Here is a 17,827-nt window from a genome sequence, read left to right on the forward strand (position 1 = left end):
GGTTAGTGTTTCACCTCACACACCTGTACTATTGAACCTTCAATGGGCTGTAATCACCAGCTAATCCCCAACATCTTAAAAGCCATCGTGCAATCTCTAATGATGGGTAATTAGCAGAGTAACATTTTCAATACAAAGAGTGTTTTTCTTCCCACTGCAATTACATTTGGGAAGCTCACACTAACAGAAGGCAATGTGCTGACTAACGCCGGAGATGGACCTTCAGAGTGGGATGACAATCTCTGCTTTCCGCCATCCTTTCTCACAGCTGGACAGTGAGGTATCAGGTGTAGTCTGTTTTCAGATCACATAGGATTGATTATAGCAGGAGGGTGGGACGAGTTTGTTATCTTTGTGTCTCAGTGTGGGCAGTCTGGGCCTGATAATTTGCAGACTTTCCAGAGACAGTCTGCTTCATCCACCACTGCTGACATGTTGTGCGGAACTGACATTATGCTACTGTTATTCTAGCTGACATTTTTTTAATTTGTCATACAAAAATTGAAGTGTGTGTGTGTGTGTGTATGTGTGTATAAATAGACAGAGATAATAAGAGGGAGCATTTCAGCCATTAATTTATAAAAGAGACTGCACATGGAATTATCAAGATGTTCCTTATATTTTTTTCATACAGTAAATTAAAAATATGTGAAAATGTGTTATGGCACATAACAAATAGTACCATCTGGTCTGTTCTCTTTAGATAATGAGATCGCTCACTCCTCAACTCCTGAGGAGGTTTATCTATTACTAGACACTATTTCTATTTCAACCTTCTTCTGCATCTGACCAAACCTGTAGAATTATGGCAGGCACTTTTGATGCTATTGGACACAGTTCAATGCTGATGCTAATGGACAAATATTGCTAGGCTCCTCTTAGTTTAAAGAGTTTGGGAATTTTCAGATTTACCGTGTGTTTAAACAATTCTGCATCTTTATGTGTATTCATTATGTAATTAGTAGTTTATAAAGTGGTAAGTGTATTTTACTTGAGAAATTGTTATAGTGCTCTGGGCCTGCACTCAGTGAACTGAATATAGGCTTGAAGGAGCTTTTAGGCAGCTTGCTGTTGGCCTGCTGCCTCTTTTCCATATTTAGCCTTACCTCATCTGGGCGCACACCAGATGTACTGAGATCTGACCCCAAACAGAAGCATGCCTTAAAAATATTTGCCTTGCTAAATTGATAAGAAAGAAAGAAAGAAAGAAAGAAAGAAAGAAAGAAAGAAAGAAAGAAAGAAAGATGGACCATGATAAATATTATGCACAATATACTACATACTGATTAACTATACAATTCTTACTTAATTATTTGTGTTTTTTTAAAAACCAAGCCTGGGTACAAAAGGATGAATGAAATTACATAAATGAATTTCATAACATTTTTATTTTCATAATATACGCCTGCTATTTATAATTAAACATTTGTAAGTGGATATACATTTCAGTCCATAGTCTATTTTATACTAAAATTCCATTTAATTAAAAAAGATGTAAAATAGTGCATAGTTGTTTGAAAAGCTGTCCAAAGTCTAAATTATGATGACTACAGTATATAATGAATTGGATAATATTAATAAACTGTACTTTTAACAACACTCGTTCAGTTTGATTACTGACTTAACTCAGCATGTATGAGAAGTGAAAAAGAGAGGTCTCAGAACAGGAGTAAGACAAGGATATACTCTGTCACTATGTTTGTTGAACTTTCTGTTGGACCATGTACTGATGGAGGTTGATCAAACAGATAAGAGTGGTGGACTAGATATCCCCATCAGAGCACTGGTGGGAGATCTTGAATATGTGGACGATACAGTGCTTCTGGCAGTGAGTATACTGTAACAGCATTAGTAAAGCTGTTGAGATTATTTGATCGGAATCAGAGATACTGTGATTAAATTTAAGCATAGCCACAACAAAATGGGTGAAAATTGGTGAACATGAAGGAATGAACAGATTGCAATATAAAGTTCAACTGCTGGAAAGAGTACAGAGAGTCACATAATTGGAAAGCAAGACTGAGGTGAATGGCAGCTGTGAGATGGATGTAACAAAGAGATTAGGTTATGCAGAAAAAGTATTTCTTAAATTAGAAAGAGGACTTTGGAGTTGCAGAAACAGCAAACTGTGGACAAAATTAAGAGCCTCTAATGCAGAGATCTGGACACTTAGCCAAACATTTAAAAGAAGACTAGACATGTTTGAGGAAAGATGCTGGAGGTGGATTATAGGAATTAGATAAGTAATAAGTAATGAGCATTTGAGAGAAAGGACTGGTCAAATGGAGATCTGCCTGAGTGAAATAGGCAAATTGAGAATGATAAAATTGGCAGGACATGTATGGTACATGAACAACTCAAGAGCAGCAAAAAGCGCAGAAAGATGGATTCTGGTAGGAAGGAAAAGAGCAGGAAGTCAAAGAAAGAGGTGGAAAGATATGGTGCAAGCAAGAGATAGAGGAACAAGAGGAAGATATCTCCAGGAAGTGGCACAGGATAGAATGTGGAGGAAACTTTAAACACGTTGGGAAGTAGAGATGAAAATGACAGAAGCATGGCTAACTAACTTTTAACAACACAAGTTCAGACTGTCTCACTGCTGTGAATGAACAATGATTGAGGTTGAAACAGATGGGAGTGTAAGACTGGAATTGTGAGGCTGCATTTATGCTTTAGAGAGAACATGTATATTTAAAATTGTTTTAAAGTTCTTTGCAATATCCATTTCAAACTGATATGTTTAGGAAATGTCTGAGAAAAGGCTACCTTCGCCATATGTCAATCCTTGAAGATGCATTAATTAAAAAACATGGGGCCTGCTTAAGATTTCTAGATCTCTGATTTTCTGACTATGACTGCTTGGTCCAACTCTTTCGATTATCAAGTAATATTTATTGTGGTATATTATCATCTAGTCCTTGAACTGACTTAAGTTTACCTTCAATTTTGTTTTCTTTTGCCTGTTTAATTGTTCTTTCTTGCGAGAAGCCCAGATATACTTGAGAAGTTGCATCATCATTTGGTAAAGATGATCTACCACAAATTGGCCTAAGACAGGCTCTGTTTTGTTGTAAAGTACTTAAACTACTCTCGAAGAATGTATGAAAATATGGAACATGCATATCTGGGCAACTTATCCTCCACAGAAACTGGTCTGAAGTCACTGTAGTGTAAGAATTGATCTAGAAATAGCAGTATGCAGCATTTAATTAAATTAAAAATTACTTTTAAAATATAAATATGATTAGTGGGTTAATATCAGGCAGCTTTGACATGTGGTGTATGACATATGCAAATGTTCATAGTGTACTGTATGCTAGTACTTTCAGTAGGTTTACTGGGAGGTTGATATTCAGCTAATAGCCAATCTGATACATCATTTTGAATAAAAGTTCCATATCAACATCAAAATCATTATAGAGTAATTTGAATATGGCTGATATGAATCACATTTCATATGGAATCAAAGAAGTGCTTTACACATTTTTAGATATGCTTAATCCAGTTCAGAGCCATGGTGGGCTGGAGCTTATCCTGGCAGCACAGGACAACAGTACATCACAGGGCTTACACACACCCACCCATACTAGGGCCAATTTAGATTCACCGATTAACCTGTCCTTCATGTGTTTGTGGATTTGAAGGAAAACCTGGGCAGTCATGGGGTAAATATACAAACTCCACATACACACAAAATCCAGGTGTGTGATTCATACTTAGGATTGTGGCTCCTGTAGGTGGCAGCCCTGTCCAGTGTACCAAAGTGCCACCCTTGCGATGGTTTAGTACTTGATAATTGATTTTATAAAATGTATCTGATTATTACTTTTGTCGTCTATGTCACATGTTGCAGTGAGTGTAGGAGGGGAATTTGCTTCAAATCAGTTTATCCTATTATCCAGAAGGCATAACGCACTGACTTGATACATTTTGTAATCACAGACAATTCTTTCTTATTTGACTCCAGGATACACAATTTGATTATTAATATTTCAATACCCATGCATACAGTTTTCACATAGCTTTTTACTCCATCTTATGAAATGGAAAAGATATTGCCATGCCAACTAAAGCAAACAAAAGTGGCTATGATGAATCTTCCATAGAGAAAGTTGTCTTGGATAAAAGAATAAATAAGGAATAACAATAGACTTTGCAAGTAGTGTGTGTTTCACCAATGAAAGTAGAATTGGGGTTAAGGAACAGTTCCAAGCTTGAATATATACTATATGTTACCCTAAAGACCTATAAGCCTTATTACGCTACTTGAATCTTTAAGTTTTCTATAAAAGGAGTGGTATGGTTTAAACCAGCAATAATAGGTGTAGGAGGTGCCTGTTTAGTCTGTAACCTAACACTGTCTACTTGATCATTAAATTAAATAAATTCATTAATTCTAATAGTGTTCAGGATAGCAGAGTACAGTGGTTTCCTGTAATGCTTTGTGGTCTGAGTCCATACACATTTAAAAGTTTTCTGGATTTGGGACATATTTGTTGTGGAGCCAAATAATAATTTGGCTGAAGTTTGGTTATAACCAAGCACAGTTTTGGATTTTCATGGGCACTGCAGTATTGTTTATGGTTACCACGACTACTTTTAATCATTTGATCACTTACGATGAAGGCTACCTAAATAAGATGGTGGTGGGCCCAGCCTGCTTCCTAGCATCTGAACGTCTGCTCATGATTCTTTTGCTGCTTTTACTTTTTTTGTTGAAGACTTTGAGCTTTCGGGTTTGCTTTCAATGCTCCATTCTTTGACTTTTTGATAACAAACTTCTTCTGTCTTTTGACCTCTCAATATCAGAAAGCCATTTTGATTATCTCCTGATTATTTTTTATTTTATACTGTAGGTTAAGAAAGACTGGTGTTCCATCCATGCACTTTATCTACTATCTGATGTTTTTTGTTTCGAAACAACCTGGACTAGTGATTGCTTGTTACAAAACAACCACAACAGCAGATTAGCAAACATGCAATTCTGTGTTTTTATTTCTGTTAACATCTCATTTTGGTATTTTTATTTAAGCGAGTATATGTTATCAATGAACAAACTATGTTTGTTTTCAAATGAACTACTACATATAAAGCCTGTACTCACCTCCAAGTATGAACAAAGGCATACTATTATTACTTATATAAGATCCCACAAGCTTGGAGTAGGTTAAGTGTCTTTTATAGGCCTCTCAGGTAATCTTATGGGGCACGGGATGCACAGAAAATAAAAACTTAAAAACACATTGATAAGTTTAAAAAAAAAACTTCAAAATTTGTAGAAAACACTTAACTTAAGAACACAAGTTTGCATAGCAAATGCATATGTACAGTGTTTGTGAAGAACATACCTGAGACTTAATAAATACCGAACTTATCCTTTAATGACCTGTGTACTGGAGACACTTAAATTAATATTAATACCCACCCCTGTTAACGAAGAACATAAATGACAATAAATGACATGAAATTTTGTTACGGGAAAACAGAAAACACCAGATAAAATGAAGACGGCGAAGGCAGGAATGCCATCCTGATAGACTGATGAATTTTAAACCAAGCAGTAATAGAAAATGTCTGCTATAGATGTTTATGTCAATATGTATATTATGAAAAAATAATATGACTATTACTATTACCCACCAAAACTACTTTATTATCATTAATAGCTAAATCTGGTAGAGTTTGGTAAAACAGCTATTAATGATTAGTATGGTCTGAGACATTTATAAATTTTAATTGTAGTTACTGAATACTTGATTTAAATTGAATATACAACACTAGATACTCAAAGTGTGCAAGTCACTTGCATTTTAGGATATATTTAAAGTGTACCGTTACATTCACCTTTGGTTCCTCCACCTTCAGTGGGTAATTTAGAGAAAAATGTGAAATCACCAGGTTGTAAATAAATAGGGGTCAAATGCTGCAAATTCAGTGTTTTCAACTAGAATCAGCAGTCAACATTTAAACGTTTACAAGTCTGTGATGGACAGTAGTTAACATTAACTGCAAACAGTTTTCATGTAGTTTATTAAACAATGCTGCTTTAGAAGGAGATCCAACATAAATGCATTATGCCATTCAGTTTTTGTTGCTCACTAATTGCATAATATACCAAATAATTTATTTTATATATATATATATATATAGGTCGGCACGGTGGCGCAGTGGGTAGCACTGCTGCCTCGCAGTTAGGAGGCCCGGGTTCACTTCCCAGGTCCTCCCTGCGTGGAGTTTGCATGTTCTCCCCGTGTCTGCGTGGGTTTCCTCTGAGTGCTCTGGTTTCCTCTCACAGTCCAAAGACATGCAGGTTAGGTGCATTGGTGATTCTAAATTGTCCCTGGTGTGTGTGGGCTTGTGCCCTGCCTGGGGTTTGTTTCCTGCCTTGCACCCTGTGTTGGCTGGGATTGGCTCCAGCAGACCCCTGTGACCCTGTAGTTAGGATATAGCGGGTTGGCTAATGGATGTATATGTGCATATATATATATATATATATATATATATATATATCAATCACACATTTGTTTCTGAAATCAAACACTTTTTAGAGGTTTTTGCTTTTGATTATGATGTTTATTTTTGGAAATTCCAACTGTATAAAGAGTTATCTAACTTTTGGACCATTTTCTCTGCCATTTTGCATTTTGTATTATTGCCTCTAAGTTTTGTTTCCGTCATCAGCACCATTTGACGCATTGCTAGGGGCATGTTCCTGGAGGTTGCTACCATTAGGTAACAACATGACATGGATAAAAGATCATCTACAGTATGAATTGACTTCCTTACCTGAGTTATGGATACAAAACCCTTTTTCATAGTGTTTGTTTCTTTAAAGTTGTCAGTATTCTTTACTAGTTCTGACTTTTTTGTCTTAGACTTTTGACCATGTTTGGCCTTGTCGCTCGTGTCTTTGATCTCCCAGTTTTGACACTTTCCTGTTACTCAGCTTTTCCCTGTCATTTTTCAAATCTAGCGCAGTTTGCTGACACAACAACAGAAAAGTAATGAAATCATTTAAACAACTGAAGTGTCTGAGGGTCCAGTAACAAAAAAATACAGTATTTTGCCAGCATCACAAAATTATCTTTACCATGTGGCAAAGGCAACTAAATGAATGAATCCAATGCAAAGTCAAGCAATCAGGTTACACACTGTATAGTGCCTTTTATAATGAGCAACACATGTTTACCAAAGTATTTCAGAAGGTTGAAAAATAAAAAAATGCATCAAGCATTGGAAAAAAATAAGCAAAGGAAACAGAAGGGCCATACCGCAAGAGTAAATCAGGAAAGGACAAAGACAGATTTGGGTGAAAATAAAGCAGAACCAGAGAATTATGTTTCACTACTTATACATCAAAATAGAAAACTAAATATGAAGTGCAACAATTAAAAACTCTAAACACAGTATTGTATTCACATATTGGCACAAAGTAAATGTTTGGAGCATATGTTTTGGCATCTAGTATGAAGTGCTTTCTGCAGCTTGTTTAGCCTGTTGTATTTATTCTCTTTCCAAATTTCAGACCACTGTTTTTAAATCCATGGCAATTCCTATCCAAAAAAAAATTTTAAAAAACTTTAAAAATTTTATGTGACCTTTAAAAACAAACAAGAGCCTAGATTTACTGTCCCAATTTGGAAGTGTGTCTTAATTTTTAAAGGACTTCCTGCACTCCCACTTCTGCTCACTGGAGGGCAGGCCAATTTAGTGCTTCATCATTAATAGAGTATAAATGACGTACTGTATTTATAAATTTGTTATTAAAATTAAAATAAAAATACAATTGATACATCTGTACATCTATAAAATTAAATTCAAGTATATTACTGCCAGGGTGTAAGTTTATTTATCTATCTGTGTAACTAGTACAGTAAATATATCTGCCAGGGACAACTTTTCAGCCCAGCAACACATTACCCCTCTGGAACAAAAATTCATAAAAAAGACAGAGCACCAAAGAGCAATCATCTATTCCCACACGAACACATTCACACATATTTTATATCCATACATATAAATATATATATATATAAACGAACCACATGCTGTGGCACAGCGTAAAGGGGCTTTATCTGTGATGCTGACGTCTGTGGTTCGATTCCCCGAGAGGGGAGCAGTAGAGTGTGTACGCCTGATGAGCCCAAATGAGGGCGAAACATGTGTCATATACTCTTTGCATTATTTGACAGTAAACTATGCAATATATCTATCTATAAATATATATGCATATACATACACACACTACTAACAATGCAGTATATGCTGTCCAGTATTTAAATATATACAGTGCACAAGGTTATAATTGTATAAATTAAAGCCAGCCAGTCTTTACATTTAAAATGTATTATGAACTTAATAGAAATATTCTGAAGGTCGAGTTTTATAATAATATTTTTTTTAATCTTCAAACAAAAGCTTGCTTATATGCTCCTGTAGTAAATCACAGGGGTTGCACAGCCAATCAGAGTAAAGGGCTGTTTTGAGGGCAGTCTGTTCTCTAAGGGGTCTTGTGAATGCGGTTTGAGAAAGCCCTTCCCAACGTGCCCAAACACAAACATGGTCACACACGCCGTATCATAAAAGCTGCTATTGAACTGCTTCTATTTATACTCACTGAGCACTACAATATTTAGAATAGCACTTAAACTTGAAAATTAAACGCAGATGTGAGCAAAAAAAAAAAATAGAGAAAAAGTTCTGGAACTTCAAACATTCAGTCAAAAGGGAAGCTGGATTTGCAAGAAAATGTTCAGCTGCTGTGCTTTCACTAGGGTTTGCAAATAAGCAACAAGGAGTCACTTTCCAGGTTCAATTCCTGTTTCAGATTGGTCAGGATTAGAAAACCCTCTCACGTGAACCCTGACCCTCTTCTTAACCTGCTCTGTGAGCTCTCGCACAGACTTCAAGTTCTGTTCAGCTGTAGCCTGTTGTTTTGACATTTAGATGTACAGAAATTTGTAGCTATTTTAGATTACATCCATGCTATAGACTATCAAGAGGAGTTAATTATGCAGGAATGAAAGACTTAAATTGCCCTGATGATTTTTGCACAGGGAATTTTACATTAAAGACAGCCTATCTGAAATTCATGGAATGATACATTATGTTAAATGGCGTGCTTGAGGATTGAATAAGCACAGTAGCAAAATAAGTGGCCTAATAATAGTGGTGGCTCTGAGGCTAAGGATCTGCGCTGGTATCCCAAAGGTTGCTGGTTCAAATCCCCGTCACTGGCAAAAAGAGATCCTACTCTGCTGGGCCCTTGAGAAAGACCCTTAACCTGTAAGTGCTCCACGGGCATTGAACAATGGCTGACCATGCACTCTGACCCCAAGGGGTTTGCGAAAACTAACAAATTCCTAATACAAGAAATTGTATAAGGCGAAATAAAGAACAAAAAAAAAATATGAAAATTACGGCTGTAGGCAACTCTACAGTCGCAATTAGCAGAATGGAGGCATTGTACAAGGGTTGAAGCCTATAGATATTTTTGCATTTGTGTGTGTGTAGGCTATATTGCTATCACAAATATTAAATAAATTGCTATTATATATATATATAACTATGATGGCACAGTGGTTTGAGTTGATACCTCACAGATCCACCATCCTGGGTTTGAATCCCATGTTGCATGTTTTTCTCTTTGTACTCCGATATTCCTACCTCATCCCCATGGGTGAGTGTTTGTTAGGTTAATTATTAAATTACTTAATTCAGACAGAGTTTATGTGGGTGTGGTTTCAGCCTTGTACCTGATGTCGCTAGTAAAGGGCAAATTTGGAATTGAGAATTAACTTACAATGCATATCTTAAAAAAATCGCAGGAAATCAGATTACGAAAAAGAAAAAAACACATAGGCATAGGGAGATGTGCAAATTCCACACAATGACAGGGTGGGGGATTTGAAACTCAAATGTTGGATATGTGCAGCAGAATAGCTAACCAGGGTGTCACTAGACTCGTTCTTTCTCACTTTTTTTTATACAAATTGTGACAGAGCTCTATCCATGGTGATGCTGGGTCTAAAAGTGACACCATCCTTCTGCTCTCATCTGTCTTTATGGTGGCTCTGCTGGAAGGGGAGCACGAACAACGTCTTCAGACTTCGGATCTGGACTGAGGCAAAAGAGAAGACATCGCTAGCAACAGGACCCCCTGTTGTACCAGGGTGGTAGGGCTTATGTTGTCGGAGCCAGGAAAGTGGTCCCCAGGCACACATGTGTGACAATATATTTAAAATGTATAATTTGTATATGTCATAATACCATTCACACACAGTTACAAATATACAGTACAAGTGGTACCCCACAATTCAACCCTAATCCATTGCTGGACTAGGGTCGAATTGTGAAACGGTCGAATTGCGAGACACCATTTCCCATAGAAGTCTATGGGAATTCAATTAATTGGTTGCAGGGCCAAGAAAAAACCCCAAATACACTTTAAACCTACAAAAAGTACAGGAAAAAATACTGTAAAATTTAATTAAAAATTTAACTCACCAACCAACTCACCACCAACTCAAAACCATGAGTTGTAGACCTACTTTTGTCCACAACATTTTTTGCTCCCACAGAAACCTTTGCACCCAGAATCTGTTCCCTGTTTTTCCAAAAAGTTGACACAGTTGTCCTGGGAACACCATACTCCTTCGCAACATCCACGATTCTGGCACCTTTCTTAAGAGCAGCACAAAAACACTAGAAAAGTGGCTGAAGGGAGCAAAAACGCGAGTCGACTCTCCCAGGACAGCGCGGACATGTTTTCTACATCGCATTTGACGTTTTGCGTCTCTCAACCTGCACGCTGCACAGAGCGCGTGCAGGTCAAATTGTGGGGCAGAGGTCAAATTGCGAGTCAACCTCCCAGCAAATTCGACCATCGAATTACGGGACGGACGAATTGCGGGAGGTCGAATTGCGAGGTACCACCTGTATATAATTTTTATACCAAATACATATAGCTTGTTCTCGTTAAAATTATTCTAATGTATATATACGGTAATAATTGCGTATAGTTGCATGACCTTCTTGTAGTTATTTAAATTTCAAGGTAATTGTATCTATTGAACTACAGTTTTATCCAAAAATGTAAAGGTTTATCTAATATAAAATCAAAATACAATAAATATGCACTTCTGATGCAGTCAAACAGTTGTTTTGTCAAACACAGATAATAAAAGTTTAATATACATGGTACATACAGTATATACTGTATATAGGTTTATACATACTCAAATCTGCATATGTACACATTATGTATACAGTAGTGATCATGTTTAAGTGCAGAATTTAAATTAATTCTTAATAATCTGAAATTGCAGCCTAGTGCAGTGTTTAGTATATGTCAGATAATAAAAATAAATGTGGACTGGAGTTTGTGTTAAGGACAGCCTCAGCCTCTGTCAATGACCAGTCCTTGAAATAATGTATTCCCTCTATAGTCGAGGGACAGCAGATGGAAAATAGCCTTTTGTCTGGACTTTCTTGTAGTTAAGTAAAAGTAAATAGTGAAAGAGTTCAAGTATCATCCCAAAGTGTACAATTTACTCCCAAAGATCCTGCTTGCGCCGGATATGTCTTCTCTTTCAAGGGTTTTCATTACTGGCTGCACCACCATTAACTGTTACTGTGTCAGTAAACACAATGTATTTGATTATTCAATGCGCTTTGTCTGCATTTATGCATAGATTTTGCAAGTGAATATCATAGCATATAATTCTCAAAACCGTCTAATCCCATTCAGGGTCGTGGCAATCCATAGCCTATGAGTGCTATTCAAATGTGATCCACACTTAACTGTTCCTAGTCAAAGCTCAAGTGTAAGCCTTAAGAAGTAAAGCGGAAAGCAGACATGACCTGGGGGAGGGGTGGTGATTGGGGGTTATGGAGGAGGAGGAGGAGGAAATTCTCAGGCTCACAGCAAGCCTTTAGCTTTACACCTTTGGAAGAGCTTTCTGTAGCAAAAATATTTGGAGGTCACATTTAGTTGGGAACGTATATAAAAAGTGCCATTGTTAGCATTCAGGGCTGAGGTTTTAAAGGGAACATGGATGTTTTTTTACCAAATAAACCTTTGCAAGAGAGGCACATTAAAAATGCACAGCCAAGGCCAGGAAAATCTTACCTTTCTGAGGGACTGCTGACAGTATGGGAAACTCTCATTCTCAGTGAGGCAGCTTTCACTACTTCTGCAGCTAAAAAAAAGGAAAAGGAAAACCTTCTATTATAATGCTAATAATTCCACTTATTATTATTTGAACATGCCAGTAATATTGTAGTACTTTTCATTAGCATTAAAAAAACATTAGTTACAAATGCTACTATAATACCACAAAGGGAACACAGTCCAAGTCCCCGCAATCCCTAACTGAATTAAGCTGGTTTGAGAATGCTATGGTATTTTTAGAAAATAATGAAAGCTGGAAATTATCAAATAATAAACATACCTCAATTACTCATAGAGTTCAGATATTAAACATGCTATCATTTTATAAAGATATGAAGAGTAGAATAAATAGAAAAACTAGTTCATTTAGTGTGTACTTTGCATGTGCTCCCAGTGTACACAATGGTTTTCAACAGGTTTCCTTCCCTTCCTTGATACATGGTATAAGTCTAACTGAATAATCCAAATACTCCCAGTGTGAGCCAGTGAATGAGGAGTGTGCCCTGTGATGGACTGGAATCTCACCCCACTGTCAATATTTCACCAGAAAAAAAAAAAAAAAATAGCTCCATCCTTAACAAATTCAGGGTCACTGGGTCTGAATTCTATCTCAGCAGCACTGGGCCAAGGCAGAAGCCATCCCTAGACAGGGCACATTTACACAAACACAACCAATCACTCATACTAGATAGAATCACCAACTGGTATGTCTTAGTTATGTGAGCCAGTGTGGCAAAGTGGTTAAGGATTTGGACTACAAACGCTAGCAGTTTAAATTCTTCTACTGACATTATGTGACCATGAGCATGTCACTTTACTTGCCTATACTATAACTGGGAGGAAAAAAACTAAATAAACGTATCTCAGATGTTGTAAGTAGCCACAGATAAAGGCATCATCCAAGTAGTAGTAGTAATAATAATAATAATAATGTCAGAACAAAACATACACACAGCCTGAGGTATGAATTTATTACTTTGGAATTGTTTGGCAGCAATGGCAATCACTCTGCCACCCAAAATAAAAAAATTCCGGCCTTAAAAAAAGATAGTAATAATAAAATCCTAACATATCAGTAATATCAGAAATGCCTCAACAGGGTCAAAACAGTGAAACTTCCTTAACTTTAGCATGACGAATTATGATGTATTTTTTCCATCGATATCTTTTGATCAAAGCACAGTACACTTTGAAAAGGAAATGAAAATTCCACACAAAAATTGACCTGACCTAGAAATGAACTGTGGTAACTAACCACAATTAATAGCTGCAAGTTTCAGACTCAGAATATTAATATCCATCCATCCCTTCATTTTCTGAACCCACATTTTCCAACTGAGGGTCACAGACGGCCGAAGCCTAACGTGGCAACAATAGGGCTCAAGTGAGGAAACAATAGTAGGTAGTTGCCAGCCTATTACTGGGCACACTTGCACACTACTACAGTCCCTAATTGGACTCATAAGCACGTGCTCGGAATGTGGAGAATAAACAAACTCTTCGCTGACAGTGGCTGGGCTGGGAACTGAAGCTGCGTCCCAGGAGCTGTGAAGCAGAAGCGCTATCCACTGAGCTACCTGTACCACACCAGAACAGAAGTTAAAAGAACTCAAAGTAATAAAGCTTAACTATAAGTCTGTTTTTTTTTTATAAACATTTTGATGCTCTTACATTAGAAGTATTCTGCGGTGGGTTGGCACCCTGCCCAGGATTGGTTCCTGCCTTGTGCCCTGTGTTGGCTGGGATTGGCTCCAGAAGACCCCCGTGACCCTGTGTTCGGATTCAGCGGGTTGGAAAATGGATGGATGGATGGATTAGAAGTATTGCCTTTGTCATTCCGGTTTTGGAAGTGTAAAGCATCAAGCTACCAATTCAACAGAAAACACTCCCTTACTAGTAACCCTGAACAGGATGCTAAACCTGCTTTGTCTGTATAAATACATCAAACAACTGAACTGAGTGTGCTATGATGGAGGAAATGTGCTATATAATAAAAGCTTATGTCTGCTTCTTATTACAAATAAATTAAGTGTCATTGTTGTATGTACAAGTACACAACAGCCATACATCGGTAAAAGTAGACATACCTTTTTGGAAAGTGACTCAAGTAAAAGTAAAAGTTGCTCATGAGTAAAGTATTCAAGTAGACGTTTTAAGGTATCTGCTATTAAGTGTACTTAAGTATGAAAAGTACAATATTTTTAACATATAGTCGAAAAAGTTCTTCTCAGCAATAATCTCCAGTTTTTGCGAGTGAGTCATATTACAATCACTGAAGTATAAGCCAAGTAACTACAGCTCCAAGCAGAGACATTCACCCCAAATGAACATCTTAATGACTGGATTCCAATGCACGGGTGTGTATGTTAACAGGAGAGGTGTGCAGACTTCACCCGTTTAAAGAAGGAGCCAAATCCACTTCCGAAAATCCCTTTGTAAAGTGTATTTTCATATTGCAAACTCCTAATTACAATTAATATAAACAGAAACCATTTTTAAACTTTCCCTGGTGTCAAAAATGACTCCAATTTTGTGTTCATGTAACACTGAACTACATTAAAAGTGTGTGCGTATATATATCTTTATATATAATCTTCATTTGGATCTTGATCTTTGTTTGTCCACGAATTTACTGCCTTGTGTGGTGTTCCTGCTGTGTTCAGGAGAGGGCAGTAGTGATGGAGGAGGAGAGGAAGTGAGGGGGAGGATCGTTGGATGAGGTTGGAGTGTGGTGATTAAAGAGGATTGAACTAAAGGAGACTACGTGCTGTTTGTACTGGCTGAATATACAACACCTTGGTTGTTACTTTTGTTTACAAACACTGTCGATACCACTCTTTGTGTTTAGATCTGGCGTCGACACCACTCTTTGTGTTTAGATATGGCGTCGACACCGTGCTTTGTGTTTAGATCTTGCGTCAACACCTGCTTCATTGTCGAGACTGTGGTTTTTTATGTTTCTATCGACCGTCATTGGCAGCAATTCATCTAAATCGAATGTTCACCCACTTCTTGGAGTCGGCAGTCAGAGTATATAAGTCGGACACACTTCTGTGATTTTCCATCAGTCGGCGTTTGGAGTTCAAGAAAGAAGCATTGGTTCTTCCTTACTCTTTGGATTGCCACAAAGCAACCTGCGAGATTGGAGAAAGGTTGAGAAGAGATCGTGAGAGGAAACAACAGCGTCATGAAAACGAGACGGACTGTGAATGGAGAGAAGCAGAAATGCTCCTCCACCACCACATAATTACAATTTGGACAGTGATTCCGAGTAGGCCATTCCTATCGAATCAATGTCCAAGGGTTTTGTTTTGTAATTTTGTTTCCCTTATAAAAAATCATAATGCTGTGCGACGAAGGGCCCAGTTCACAACTGGCAGCCGCATTTAAACAGGGAGCCCTTCACAGACAACTTTAACACGTGCAACGTAGTTGGGCGCACATGGCTAGTATATATATATATATATATATATATATATATATATATATATATTCAATAATTACATTTATCATCAAAACAAAACCTAATTAGACATTACTCTTCATTAAATAATGTTTAACAAAACGCTTTACACAGACTTTACCTCTTGTAGTTTCACATTCAAAGGACTAACTTTTCTATGTTTGCACCATGCAAAACCTTGATGTATTTTGGAGCTGTGATGCCCAGGATAATGCGAGAAGGCCAGCGTCAACACACATGACAAAGGTGAGCCACTCACTGTAGCCAGTGGATTTTAACCCCGCCCCATTGAACACGATAACATTAAGCCAATAGAAGTGGAAAGTCCCACCCCTACAGCCAGCACTGCTCCATTTGGAGGCTGCAGTGTATTTATTTGAAAGTCAGCATCAGCTCCGGTCATAACTGACAATGGGTGTGCGTGTGAGTAACACCCGGCTCTATCCCAAATATTCATTCCTGTCGCATTCTGCAGGGAGCAGCAAGGGGTACTCTTGGAATGACTGCGCGGAAAACTGAGTGTTAGCACTAGCGGTGCATACTGAAATGTGCAATGTTTTAATTTGCTGAAGGCTGACTCATCTACAATTTCAATGCAGATATCTATTGCACAAGGCAAGACAAACGTGCCTGTTAATGTGTACACTTTATATATTTGGCAATTTGATGCACAATGAGAGAATACTGTACAGTGAAACCTAAAGATTTTCATTTTAAAAAGTCAAATAATATATTTTTATAAGTAGTTTTTTTTTTTGGTTTTATACTTGAAAGTATTTGGTTTCGCGTAGTAGTACCACATCACAGATAACACCTATTGGTGAATGTCTTTGTTTTACACTTGGAGTGTATGAGTTGCATTTGCGAGACTGTGCAATGTACTTTATTGTCAGCAGATGTTGCAGAGGTTCATTTTCCTGTCAGCAGTGCTACATGCTGCTATTCTTTTGTTGTCAACCACGGTTTGCAATGAGCCACCACTGTGCCGCTGCTTTCCATGAAATGGACCTGAAGTCCAATTATGTGGCCACAGTAACCCATGCCACCAATTTGTGTTATACATGTTATACATATCACATCATAAGCTGCTTTCAAGCTTTTGCATTTTATATCTTAATACATAATTTGCCTGCCTCCTCACTCACTCACTCACTCACTCACTCACTCACTCACTCACTCACTCACTCACTCACTCACGTCCGTCCGAAGCTGAATGCGCAGTCGCCTTCTGCGCCGCTGCCCGAAAATCCTTACGAGACCGAAATCCAACCCCAACATCGCGGCAGGCGGCGGATTTAGCCTACGCATTATACAACTGTCTTCAACAGGTACATTCATGACTTAAACATTTCAAAGTTTGTCTCACTTCCAACTTATGCAAATGCCTCTAAAGAGAAAATTTGCTTCATCGCGGCAGGTGGCGGATTTAGCCTACACATTTCGGGATTATTATTCTGAAATCCCAAATCCTTCCGCCCAGGCGTAGTATATTAGCCCTGATCACAGCCAACCCTCACACTCAAAATAATACGTAAGAACATATTATTATTAAGTACTTTCAGTGGGCGAGTGATGTGAAGGTGCAAGTTAAAGATGGGCCACATCAAGGGAAATTACTACCAAACAGTGAGAGTGTCTTCACAAAAAATGTAGTCTACAGAGAGATTTTACAACTTTAGTTGCATACTGACAGGCCTCCAGTATACAAACAAAAAACGTTGTCATAGATAGCATGTCTTTTTTAAGTGTACAGTATTTTTTGCCGTGATAAAGTCATACATATCCCAAACCTCTTAGTTAATTATCATTACTTACATCACTTTTTTATTTATTTCTTACTTATCATTTGTTCTTCATACATTACTGACACAAACTCGTGCCCGTTTCATCTTACGTTGTCGAAACAGGCTTTTTGTCTAGTATATATATATATATATATATATATATATATATATATAGCAACATTTCCGACAGGAATTAATTATGCTAAAAAGGGCAAAAGTTATAATATTTATGTATTTACTTTCATTAATTTACACAGTAAATCCCACAAAGACTAGAGTCCCGTTTTCTGCTATTTACTGTCACTCTTTATATTGATAAATATAGAAAATATGGAAGACTTCCAAAATGCATTAAATTGATTTATCACACTAAAATAGTAACTTTGGTATAAAATAGTAAACACTATA

The 17,827-nt window shown here is 37.3% G+C and overlaps 1 protein-coding gene across 1 annotated transcript in view; it reads left to right on the top strand.

Moving 5' to 3' along the window:
• LOC114651640 (cytochrome P450 26B1) overlaps positions 1 to 17,827 on the top strand; it is a 71,120-nt gene that overhangs the window by 24,759 nt on the left and 28,534 nt on the right. The gene's annotated exons all lie outside the window — the stretch shown is intronic.

The sequence above is a fragment of the Erpetoichthys calabaricus genome, chromosome 5 (assembly GCF_900747795.2).
Source record: "Erpetoichthys calabaricus chromosome 5, fErpCal1.3, whole genome shotgun sequence".
NCBI lineage: Eukaryota > Metazoa > Chordata > Cladistia > Polypteriformes > Polypteridae > Erpetoichthys > Erpetoichthys calabaricus.